Raw genomic sequence first — 12094 nt, 5'->3', positions numbered from 1 at the left:
TGTCCACGATGGTAAGTAACTAAAGTGATGGAAGGAACATTTTGCTACGGTTCTTAGTAATGAACTCCCAGTGAGTGTAAGAAGGGAATGATTGCGAGAAACACGCAAAATGACTCTCGTCTTGAGTGCGATAATTGGAGGCATATTTGCGTCTTTCATACCATTGCGAAAAAAATTGATAAAATAATGTTGGAACGCTTCGAAAACAGCTTAATCGATGAATAGCAAACTGGTTTTGCACTCTGGATCCTCCTACCCTGAACATGTCAACCAACCAGCTCATTTTGAAGCTGCGTACAGAGTGAAGACCGCCGCTTCATTTGTTCTTTGTCAATTTTATGATGTTACCAGAGCGACATTTGACTTTCCAAGATATCACGTGCTGCCTCAAAGTAAAAGCTCAAACGAATTTTACGTGCAAACCACATCCTGCCAGCGGTACTTTTTCTTCTCGCCTGGCATTCTTAATTCTGCCTTGAATGGATGAGGTTATGGGAGGAGTTGACATCTGTTTAATCTCTCACACTTTTCCTGTCGTCATTAAAGGAAAAAACATCAAGGGCGTCGATAGTATTATTGTTGTTTGTGACGCTGAACTCGATGTTGCCTGACCCATTACTAACGCTAGATCTGACTTCGCACGAATATGGGTTATACCTGTTTGAAATCGCTTCTTTTTATTGACTTTAAATACTATAAAAAATCCCTAGATTCAGTTAGTTAGAAATATTTTTAAAATTAGTTTCTCTGGAATAACTCCCAAGAAGCAAACTGCATTTAAACCACAAAACACTCACTTTTCAATATGGTAAAAAGATTGGGCGCAACATTACAGCAACCAGAAAAGAGTTTTAAGAGCAAAATATGGTTGTGGAAAGGCCATTGTAGGACGCTGCGATAGCAAAGTGAAGTTACCGAAATTTTTAAGAACCCTATTATTGCGATTTCGAAAAGTTATAGTATTTTTAAACTTCAAACGCCTTTTACTCAAAACCATGTTTTCCAGATCGGCGAGCAATAGAACTCCAAGAATTTTTATTTGATCGACAGGAAAATTTCATTGAAACTTCCTCATTTGATTATCTAGTGAAGTACACTCGATTTTAACAATTGATGAAAACATTTTTTTTTTATAATTTTGTTTAGGTCAGTTTGTTTGTCGAAAAATTGATGTTTTTCTTAGCCCCACCCAAACTAAAATTATACTAAACTAGGTACACTTATGTAGTTCATGCAAAAAATTTTATTATGCTTCTAGATGGTGACTAAAGGGAGTTTAATTGCTCGCCGCGAAGGGCTTCCAAAAAATCTTGTTTTACAGCCGGCATTTTGTAAAAAAATGTCAAAAATAATACTGAACTACAATTTAAAAATGTGTTCACAGAAAAATCTTAAAAATCCCCAAACAGATATCTGTCTCCTCCATGGCATTGAAGTACACTGGCATGACATAAGAGCATCAGGCCAGCGTACCCCAATGATGCTGGTAGGTAGGCCGGCATCAATGGTCGCTCTGAGAAGCCCAATTAGGGCTGTGGTGCGCCGCTTTGTTGCCACACACTCCTCAAACTGTGACTGCTATTATGAGAGCAAGGAGACAGAGTCCAGTCGACTTAGACCATCAGAGCCAGGCCGTCACATTCACGAAGAAAAACAACTCTCCCACCCTGCAGTTAGAGATCTTTCTGAGATTCTAAAAGAATTGTTCACATAGTGCAGCCTGACTTTAGCTAGAGCTACGTTATCCAAAAGAACACCCCTTGGTCTTCTCCCTCTCCTTCGCAATGCGGCAATGTAAATTGTTGGTTATGCCGAGTCTAGTGGCATAATCTCCCATAGGCCAGTGCCCCGCGTAGACCGCCGTAATCTTGTATGCATTTCCACGACGGACCGGATACACTGGGTGTATTCGAGAAAACTCCCGCACTAACTCCACAGACCATATTTTATCCGTCGGAGAAGAATACTTTGTCAATAGCCTTGCAACACGCCGCCGGTCTTCCACTTTGTCCTGGTTGGAAAGTCCACAGCAAAGCTACTACACGCTACAAAGTATTTAATGAGGAGGTTTAGAAGGTGGAGGTGCAGTAGTTCATTAATAGCACCTGCCGGGTAGAACTCCAGATCCACGATAGCACCTGCACACACGGTTCTTTGAATTCTATTCAGCTTCGTTCTGTTGTACTTTTTGCTCAAAGCCTATCTACGCACCACAGCTGTGTACATTTTGAGAAACATCCATGGCCGGAGGCCCCATTTATTTACAAAGGTTCTCTTCCAGGCACAGAAGGCTATACAGGCTTCCGTAACCCTCAGTTCTATGATCAACTTCCACTTTAGCTTCGGATGCAGGATTATACCCAGATATGTTACTTTAAACTGGAGGAAAGCACCAATCTTTGTTCATTCAGCCACGGTTGGCGAAATTCATGTACTCTTGGCTTGGTGGTATTGGTTGGTCAGTTCCGTTTCAGTTGGGTTTATGGTGAGTTTGCATCTCGAGACACACAGGCACACCTTCACTCATAATGGAGCGAAATATCCTTGACACTAATATCATCAAGTCGTTGGCATATGCCACCAACTTCACCCCGCTCCTCTGCAATATTCGCCAAATTTCCTCCATCGCTATTAATTAGAGCACTGAAGACATGGTGCCACCCTGGGGCGAACCTCTGTTCACAGCTTTGGTGAAGCGGTTGCTTCCTCTAGATCCAACTGGATTGTCCTGGTTCTTAGTATGGATGTTATACAATATCTCTCCAATCCAATACTGGTCAAGGCTTCTTTGATGGCGTCGGTCGCCTTCTATGTTCTACCTGCATATAGTAACACAGAAAGAACATTAGCACATAACAGTGTCAATTTGATCTTAATGTTGCATTTCCAGATTTTAGATGGACGCAGGCGGATCCAGCTCTGTTAATACGTCGGTCGACATCTAGTTCGCCGCTACCGCTGGCAAAAACCACGCTTTCTAGATATACATATTCACTGACGCCTTTGATGCTCTGCCTATTAATTTTCAGATAGAGAAAGTACGATGATCTGTCTGGCTAAGGTTCTCAGCCAGACGGATCATCGCAATTTTTTTGTGCAATTGTTTATGTTCAGTCCCGCTCTACTACCCTCCAAATCCACGGTCATTTGGCCAAAGTCCATGAACCGGTGAGAGATCAGACAGATGTCATCATGATGTGGCGCAGCGGGGCTAATAGAAAGAAATAATGTTGGTAACAAGATGGAGCTCTGGTGGGCTCCGCTTTGGATCTCAAAATCCGCTGATGTTTTACCTCGGTGAAGTAGGTGACATTTTGCGCCATCAGATATCGGTCTGATAATAGCAGGGAGCACGCAGATACCCCTCCAATTGTCATACTCAAAACGGGTGCCCTTTTTGGGAACCATGCTGATCATTCCCATATTCCACTCTCTGGAAAAGGTTATGGATTCCCAAGATTTTGGAACAAGTGGAAGTAGCAAATCTGCAGTAACTGCAGGTGCAGCGATAAATAACTCTACGAGGAGACTGTAAAGCCTAGCGACTTCATTCCGTTTGAGTGCATTGATGCCCGAAATGATGATCTTCTGCATGGGGTAACGGTCTGTATCCGTATGCTACGGTGACTAGCCATTTCATCCACAGGAATAGGCACATCACCGGATGTGATACGGTTAAGGTCTGTTGTGAAATGTTCTTTCCACCTTTTCAGTTGCTCGTCATCACGGATCAGAAGGCGATGGTTGACGTCCTTCACAGGAACATCGAAAGATTTGCGACCACATGCAAGCGGTATACACTTTGGAATCATTACGTTCGGCGACATCTCCTGCTTCTTTGATCAGCGCAATAAGCAAATCCCAGGCACAGGTTACGGATTTCGTTCGGTATCCGGAGTCGAACGTGCCACGCTCGCCTTTGCTCGCAGCGGTCAATGAAGTCTTCAATTCCTTCCATTAACCAATCCGCTTCCGCGATTCTGCAGTCAACCAGATCTTGTGAGGCCCTTTCGGGAAGTGGTCATCTGTCTGCGTAGCACCCGAGAGCAGAGCATTTTTGATGGTGGCCGAATACTCTTCAATATTCTCAGGCGGGTTACTCAGATTATCTGCGGTCTGATAAGTAAGATAATTTTTTCACTGTCGAGCGACAATTAGATCATATGAGCGGTGGATGTTGAATTTTGGGGAGGTCGCAGTTCGCCACCCCCGCGAGAACTGGCGGACGCAACACGCAAGCGAAGGTAAGCGATCATCAGACGGTGATCCCTTTCGAGGCCAATGTAAGCACCTCTCTTGTTACGCACGTCCAAGAGACAACTCCTAAATCAATGGTATGTGTCACCAATGACGAAGTAGTGGGAGCTGCAGAAAACCACAAATTTCTCATCATTATCATTACGATCGCCAATATTGTGTTTTCTCATCACATGCCCGAGCAAGTGAGTCAACGTTTTCTGAGCAGACCCTTTGATTTGTGCTGAAAAATCGACACCCACTGCAAGCACTTGCAAATCTGCAATGTATTCGGGGAATCAAGACTCGAAACAAGTTGTAGCGTCACAAAGAAAAATTATTCTATAAGTCGACAAACATACCAGTTTGGACTTGCGGCGTTTAGGTGACCAAATCTGGACATGAAAAAATGTCCTGCGAGATACGCAAATTCGTATGAGAACACAATTTACTTGAACAATTATTTTTCCTATCAAAAAAGGCACCATTCACTGAATGACGCTGCCTTTGGAAAGACACTTGCGAATTCCCAGATAAATTAAAAATTCATCGTACGTACTCAGTTTACTATTATATTAGGGCTGAATTATACTGAAAACTGCAGTTTAATCCGACTTATGACCATATCCAATCTGAAAAATTCAAAATGCGTACCATCGATAAACACGAGTAACAAAGTTGCTCCTACACTGAAACACCGAGGAATAATGGTAAACATTGGGATGTCCAGAACTGCTCGGAGCATAGACGCGGAAGAATTTAATTACATATGCGTTTACATCCACGACTTTGGCTACATGAAAATCCAAATTTAACTTTAATGGATCTGTTGTTTTGCTTCGGAAATAGGTTTGGTGAAGCATAGCACGAACACACGGAAAATTATGGGCTCCGTTTAGTATTTATGGCCAGATGATGTAGTGAGGTTGGACGATGATGCTTTTATGTAGTAGGGCCCGGAAAGTAAACAATAGTTAGTTTAAACCAAACATTTAGATGAACTATTCCTGGAGGAGGATTGTGGTTATTGTTGGTCTTTTCTGGAGCTTGCAAATAAATTCAAAGGAATGGATTGATTTTTTTGCGTTTCATATTTTGAATCCGTTGAGACTCTAATTCTTCGAATTTTAATGTACTTGATTTTAAAGTTTTCCCAATCGTTGACGTCATATTTACAGGTTATACAGTATAAAGGATCTGCAGATCATCTTTAAGGTTTAGTGTAAAACAAGTAACACATAATCGCTAGTGTTAATTTATTGGTCTTGCAAATACCGATATTATTTCAAATAATTTAATCGCTAGAAATGCCGCGTAATTACACTCAGAGGAATACATATATGTTCTACTTCTGATTCCTGCATGTTGTTTGGTAATTATGGGAGATCCTTAGCCAACCCAGAAACCTGCGATCTTGGTGCAGCGATCACGTGGTTGCGAACACACGGCTGCGAATTGCAGCATCAACCATAACAATAGATACTATGACTTCCCACATCCCAGCGGGCACCAAAACCAGAGCTTCCTTAAAGATTCGTTTCGGATTAATTGTAAGTGGTCTTAATGGAATCATTGCGCGAGTGATGTGTCAAAATTTCTCCATAGGACGCTTGGGGGAAGCAAACACACGCAACATTCTCGGTAATTATATGCCTCTCCTAAATAAGTACATGCATCCAGATGAATCTTTCGTATACATCCGGTTTTTGCTGGGGGAGGATGGGGAAACACACACAAGAAAACCATCTAGGCGACATTGATCATCATCAATGGCGCAACAACCGGTATCCGGTCTAGGCCTGCCTTAATAAGGAACTCCAGACATCCCGGTTTTGCGCCGAGGTCCACCAATTCGATATCCCTAAAAGCTGTCTGGCGTCCTGGCCTACGTCATCGCTCCATCTTAGCCAGGGTCTGCCTCGTCTTCTTTTTCTACCATAGATATTGCCCTTATAGACTTTCCGGGTGGGATCATCCTCATCCATACGGATTAAGTGACCCGCCCACCGTAACCTATTCAGCCAGATTTTATCCACAACCGGACGGTCATGGTATCGCTCATAGATTTCGTCATTATGTAGGCTACGGAATCGTCCATCCTCATGTAGGGGGCCAAAATTCTTCGGAGGATTCTTCTCTCGAACGCGACCAAGAGTTCGCAATTTTTCTTGCTAAGAACCCAAGTTTCCGAGGAATACATGAGGACTGGCAAGATCATAGTCTTGTACAGTAAGAGTTTTGACCCTATGATGAGACGTTTCGAGCGGAACAGTCTTTGTAAGCTGAAATAGGCTCCGTTGGCTGACAATAACCGTGCGCGGATTTCATCATCGTAGTTGTTATCGGTTGTGATTTTCGACCCTAGATCGGAGAAATTGTCAACGGTCCCAAAGTTATATTCTCCTATCTTTATTCTTCCTCGTATTTGACCAGTGCGGTTTGATGTTGTTGGTTGATTCGTCTTCGATGCCACCATATATTTTGTCTTGCCTTAGTTTATGTGAAGCAAAATATCTCGCGCCGCCTGCTCGATCTGGATGAAGGCAGTTTGTACGTCTCGGGTGGTTTTTCTCATGATGTCGATATCGTCAGCATAGGCCAGTAGTTGGGTGGACTTGAAGAGGATGGTACCTCTTGCATTTACCTCAGCATCACGGAGAACTTTCTCGAGGGCCAGGTTAAAGAGGACGCATGATAGGCCATCCCCTTGTCGTAGACCGTTACTGATGTCGAATGGTCTTGAGAGTGATCCTGCTGCTTTTATCTGGCCTCGCACCTTGGTCAGGGTCAGCCTAGTCAGTCTTATAAATTTCGTCGGGATACCGAATTCTCTCATGGCCGTGTACAGTTTTACCCTGGCTATGCTATCATAGGCGGCTTTAAAGTCGATGAACAGATGATGCAACTGTTGTCCATATTCTAACAGTTTTTTCATCGCTTGCCGCACAGAGAAAATCTGATCTGTTGCTAATTTGCCTGTAGTGAAGTCTCTTTGGTATGGGCCAATAATGTTCTGGGCGTATGCGGCTAACCGGCCTAGCAAGATAGAGGAGAATATCTTATAGATGGTACTCAACAACGTGATACCTCTATAATTGCTACACTGTGTGAGATCTCCCTTTTTATGTCTCCATATTTAACCAATTCGGCTGTAATTCCATCGGCTCCTGGCGACTTGTGATTTTTTAGCCGATGGATCGCACGGACTGTTTCTCCTAAACTTGGTGGTGGCAGTATTTGTCCGTTGTCATCAGTTGGTGGGACCTTCAAATCGCCGTTGTTCTGGTTGTTCAGTAGCTCATCAAAGTACTCAACCCATCGCTCTAATATGCCCATTCTGTCGGAAATCAGATTTCCCTCTTTGTCTCGGCAGGATGAGCATCGAGGTGTATAAGGCTTCATCTTGTTGACTTGTTGATAAAACTTGCGCGCCTGGTGCGGTTGCTCCCTGCGCTTTTCTAGTTCACAGACTTGTTGGTTCTCCCAGGCTTCCTTTTCCCGTCTGCGAAGGCGCTTCTCCGCTCGACGGAGTTCGTGATAAGTCTCTGCGCTTGCCCGCGTTCTTTGAGAATGCAACATTACTCGGTATGCGGCATTCTTCCATTCCGTTGCTAGCTTATATTCATCCTCAAACCAGCCGGTACGACTCCTTTTGCGGCTGGGGCCAAATATGTTTGTGGCCGTATCCATGATAACATTTTTCAGGTGGTTGTGAAGATTATTTGTTGATGCTTCATCTCCAGATCCTCTGTTGACTGCGGTTATTGGGGCATCCATTTCCCTCTTATAGGTGTCGCGGAGGGTTGCGTTGCGGATGGCTTCAGTGTTCACTCTCACCTGATTGTCAGAGGGGATTCTAGGTGGTATTGTTATTCGAGCTCGGAGCACCATGCCAATGAGATAGTGATCCGAGTCTATATTGGCCCCCCTATATGTTTTGACATTCATCAAGGCTGAGAGGTGGCGGCGTTCGATCAGCGCGTGGTCAATTTGGTTGAAAGTGGTCCCGTCTGAAGAGGCCCACGTATGTTTGTGGACCGCTTTCCGCGCAAACCAGGTACTTCCAACAATCATTTCGTGTGACCCTGCTAATTGAATAATCCGCAGTCCGTTATCGTTTGTTTTTCCGTGTAAGCTATGGGAGCTAACGTATCGCCTGAATACGGGCTCCTTCCCTATTTGGCTGTTAAAATCCCCAAGTATGATTTTGATATCGTTCGTTCTACTGCCTCGTAGAAGGTATCCTTCTCCGACTTTGCAGTCTCCTCTGTAGAGGCGTGAACATTTATGAGGCTTATATTTCTAAACGTACCTCGTAAGCGCAGAGTGCACAGCCGTTCGCTTATGTTTTCAAAGCCGATAACAGCAGGTTTCATTTTTTGGCTGACTAAGAAACCTACTCCGAGGACATGGTTTACTGGATGACCGCTATAATATATGGTGTAGTGGCTCTTCTCCAGGAAACCGGTCCCTGTCCATCGCATCTCTTGTAACGCTGTTATATCAGCCTTATATTGGGACAGGGTGTGGGCTAGCTGCTCATCAGCTTCATTTCTGTACAGGGAGCGCACGTTCCATGAGAAAATGCACAAATCGTTAATCCGTTGTCGTTGCCGGGTCCGTCGTTTTAAAGTCCGTCCTGTCCGAGGCTCCTGTTGTGGTTTCGTAACAAATTGTTCCGTGTAGGGTTGTCAGCCCTACCCAACCCCCATCCTGGAGGACCAGTTGGTACAATTAGGCGCGAGAGACTCGCCTTCATCCTTCTCCGTCTGCAGCTTTTCGTTAAGAAAGAGCTCCCAACGGTCACCACGTGGAGGTGGAGGTAGGGTTTGGTAGTAGAGCTGTTGGTGTTGGTTCAGCAGGCATTTCGCAGGTTTTATGCTCCATCGTGGGTACCAATCCACGTTTCGCTCTGGGACCTATACTATCCTTTGGCCACCATTGACCGACATTGATACACTGGCATATATGACTCTAGGGCCACTTATCTACCTCGTCCCTACCCGGAAGGCGCATAATGAGATTCCGTATCCTTTTGTCGTTGGAGTTGGGGAAAAGGGTTTCCCAAAGTACAAATTTGAATTATTTGAGGAAAATTGGTCCACGAAATAGGTACTCTATCTGTTACCGTTATAAAGTGGTAGCGTTCTTCGTAAATTGTGTCAAAATGCTTGACTTTCCCAAAAAATTTAAAATATCCCACTTCCTCGCAGATTTGATACAATTTTCGGAGACTACATAAACTTCCCTATAAACGTGTAAAGCGTGTAAAACAAAACCTTATTAAAATCGGTTTACTGTCTGTCCGTCAAACGCATTTTGCTCGGAGACGGCTAAGGCTCACGCATACAATTACATCCTTCTACGTTGAATTTAAGGGGGTCCCCATACATCCAAAATTTCACCAAATATAGTCATATGTAGCAAAGGAAAGGTCTTGGTTAGTGCTTTTCGAAGCGGTGCCTAGTTTTGACATTAGCTAGAAAGGTGGGGAGTGCGGGGGGTCGAAATTGATCATTTCTTTAACGGACCCATTCTCAGAAACTACCCAACCGAAAAATCTGAAAAAGTCGGACGCTGCCACTATATGGGGCCTAGGCTCCGAAATACCCTCCATACCGATATCTGCTCAACTAAACTTAATAATAGTATATAACTATAATTTTTAGTGATTGACTGCAAACCCCCCTTCTGTTCATCCTAGAATCATGAATGCAACAATGTGGGCTATAGTATAGAGCATGATCCTGCCAAGTTTGGTCGAAATCGCACTATTACTAACAAAGTTTCTGTGCAAACTTAAATGTCATTATCACGCGAAAGTGGATATTCTAGTTAGGTTCTAATGGGACAAATGCACACTCAAACGGCTTCATGAAAGAAAACTTATCATACCTGAAGCATTGAACTTCCGGTTTCCCGACTTTTTTCGATTGCAAAGGTCATCATAACATTGAAGATATAATTGTTTCAATTTTAAAAAAAGTTCAAAATGGATTCTTTATTTAAATTTCAATATGCATTGTTGTAACGGTACTTTAGATTTAAAAGCCTGCAAAAAGTCGCCTGATTATGTTATGTAAAAATGGTGGGATGATAACTATGAAAAATTTAGGAATATTACGCATTAAATGCTGTAAATCATGGTCTTGATATGGAGCAAATTCACTTAAATATGGTAATTCTAAATGCAAACAATGGAAAATTAATGCGCCAAAACACTAAAACTACCATATTTAAGTGAATTAGCTCCACTGTGACACCTCACTTAATCGTGGCCTCCTCCAATCATGTCCAGAATGGTGCGGTATAACCGATTACCAGTTTGTGACTCGTCCCATTGTTGCCATATCCTGATGGATTTTGACTCCATGAGTCCAAAGGTGCTAGCCTTCGTTCGCCTGGACTTCTGCGGGAGCATTCGTTACAACACTTACTTGCTGTTCCTAGTTTCCTTCAGCTTATCTTATTTTGCCGAAAAGTTATGTGCAAACGGTTAGGCCACATTATTGACAGTTGATTTTACTTAACGAGACTCCCCCTTCGGTAAACTTTGTTATTGTCTTGAGTGCTCGTTTCGGAGCAATATTAGGGATTCTCTCTAGAACGTCCTTGTTAGATAACAATTTAAGATCTTATATAATGACTAAATTAAATGCTCCCAATTACATGATCATAATTATGCACTCTTAAATAATTTCCCCGTCCGCCTGCTACATTTCTGAAAGACATTTTTCTTCGTCGGTGCTAAGTAGGTTTGCTCTATTTTTCTGTAACATTATATATCCAAACTTTCCCAAGCATCCCAGTTTTTTCCTCCTTACGTGACATAACAACTCCAAATTAATGTTAATGTCCACATTGTGTTTTCTTTTTTTAGATGCTACCTACCGACCTTTCATATTCTTCTTAAATTCTATGATGTAAGCCACTAACGAAGATTTTTTTTGCAATTATCGCATGACCACTCAAGTGTTGTTTTTTCCCTGTTCGGTATCTTTCTTGGTAGTTTGATTGAATAATTTAGAGTGAATTTGACCTTAAGAATTCATTCTAAGTTTTCCCTACTTGTCTTAAGAGGTAATTAAAAGGGGTAGAACTAGCTAGATGCTAGCCCCCTGCAAATTTTAAAACTTTATTGCTATCGAAACGTCAACAATGCCTCCGATACGCTATTGAAAACGGACTATGATTCGTTTCTGGAAAATAGGCACGCTCCTCGGCAACGGTAGCGAGGATCTTCAGAATCCTTGCTTTCCCCAACTCGACCGAGGGGAATTTCAACCCTTTCGCAATGTTTTTTTGTACTGTAGAAAGCAGAAAGTGGTAGTAGACGCGAATCCGGTATCGGGTTATTCTCAACGATTATCGCAAGACACACTCTTTTGACCTGGGAGTCTGTATAGGACCATCACAATTCTACGGTATTATGCACAAACAAAGATTTCTGATACAGCCTAAAGGATGGTTTCTACGAACAATCACACGACGTTTAGGTCAGGCTTCCTATAGGCGGCATTGTGATGGTGATCGTGACAAGTGATCTGAATGCCAAGGTAAGATCTGACAACACCTTGTCTCGGAAATGTGGTGAGGAGTTTAGCTACCGTAAGGATAATGGTGAGAGGTTTGCGGACTTCTGCAGCTTCCACCGTCTCGTCATTGTTTGCACATGGCTCGAGCACCGAGCCTCTCATAAAATCAGTTAGGTTTTAACTGACTGTATGAACAATTAGATCGACTACTTCGCACTCAGCAACAGATTTAGGAGTTGTGTCCTGGATGAGCATAGCAAGAGAGGCACTGACATTGGCCTCCAAAGGGATAACCATCTAATGGTCGCTTAAATTCGCATGCA

This window comes from Hermetia illucens, chromosome 5, assembly GCF_905115235.1.
Source record: "Hermetia illucens chromosome 5, iHerIll2.2.curated.20191125, whole genome shotgun sequence".
Classification (NCBI taxonomy): Eukaryota; Metazoa; Arthropoda; class Insecta; order Diptera; family Stratiomyidae; genus Hermetia; species Hermetia illucens.
Note: the sequence above shows the minus strand (reverse complement) of the source record.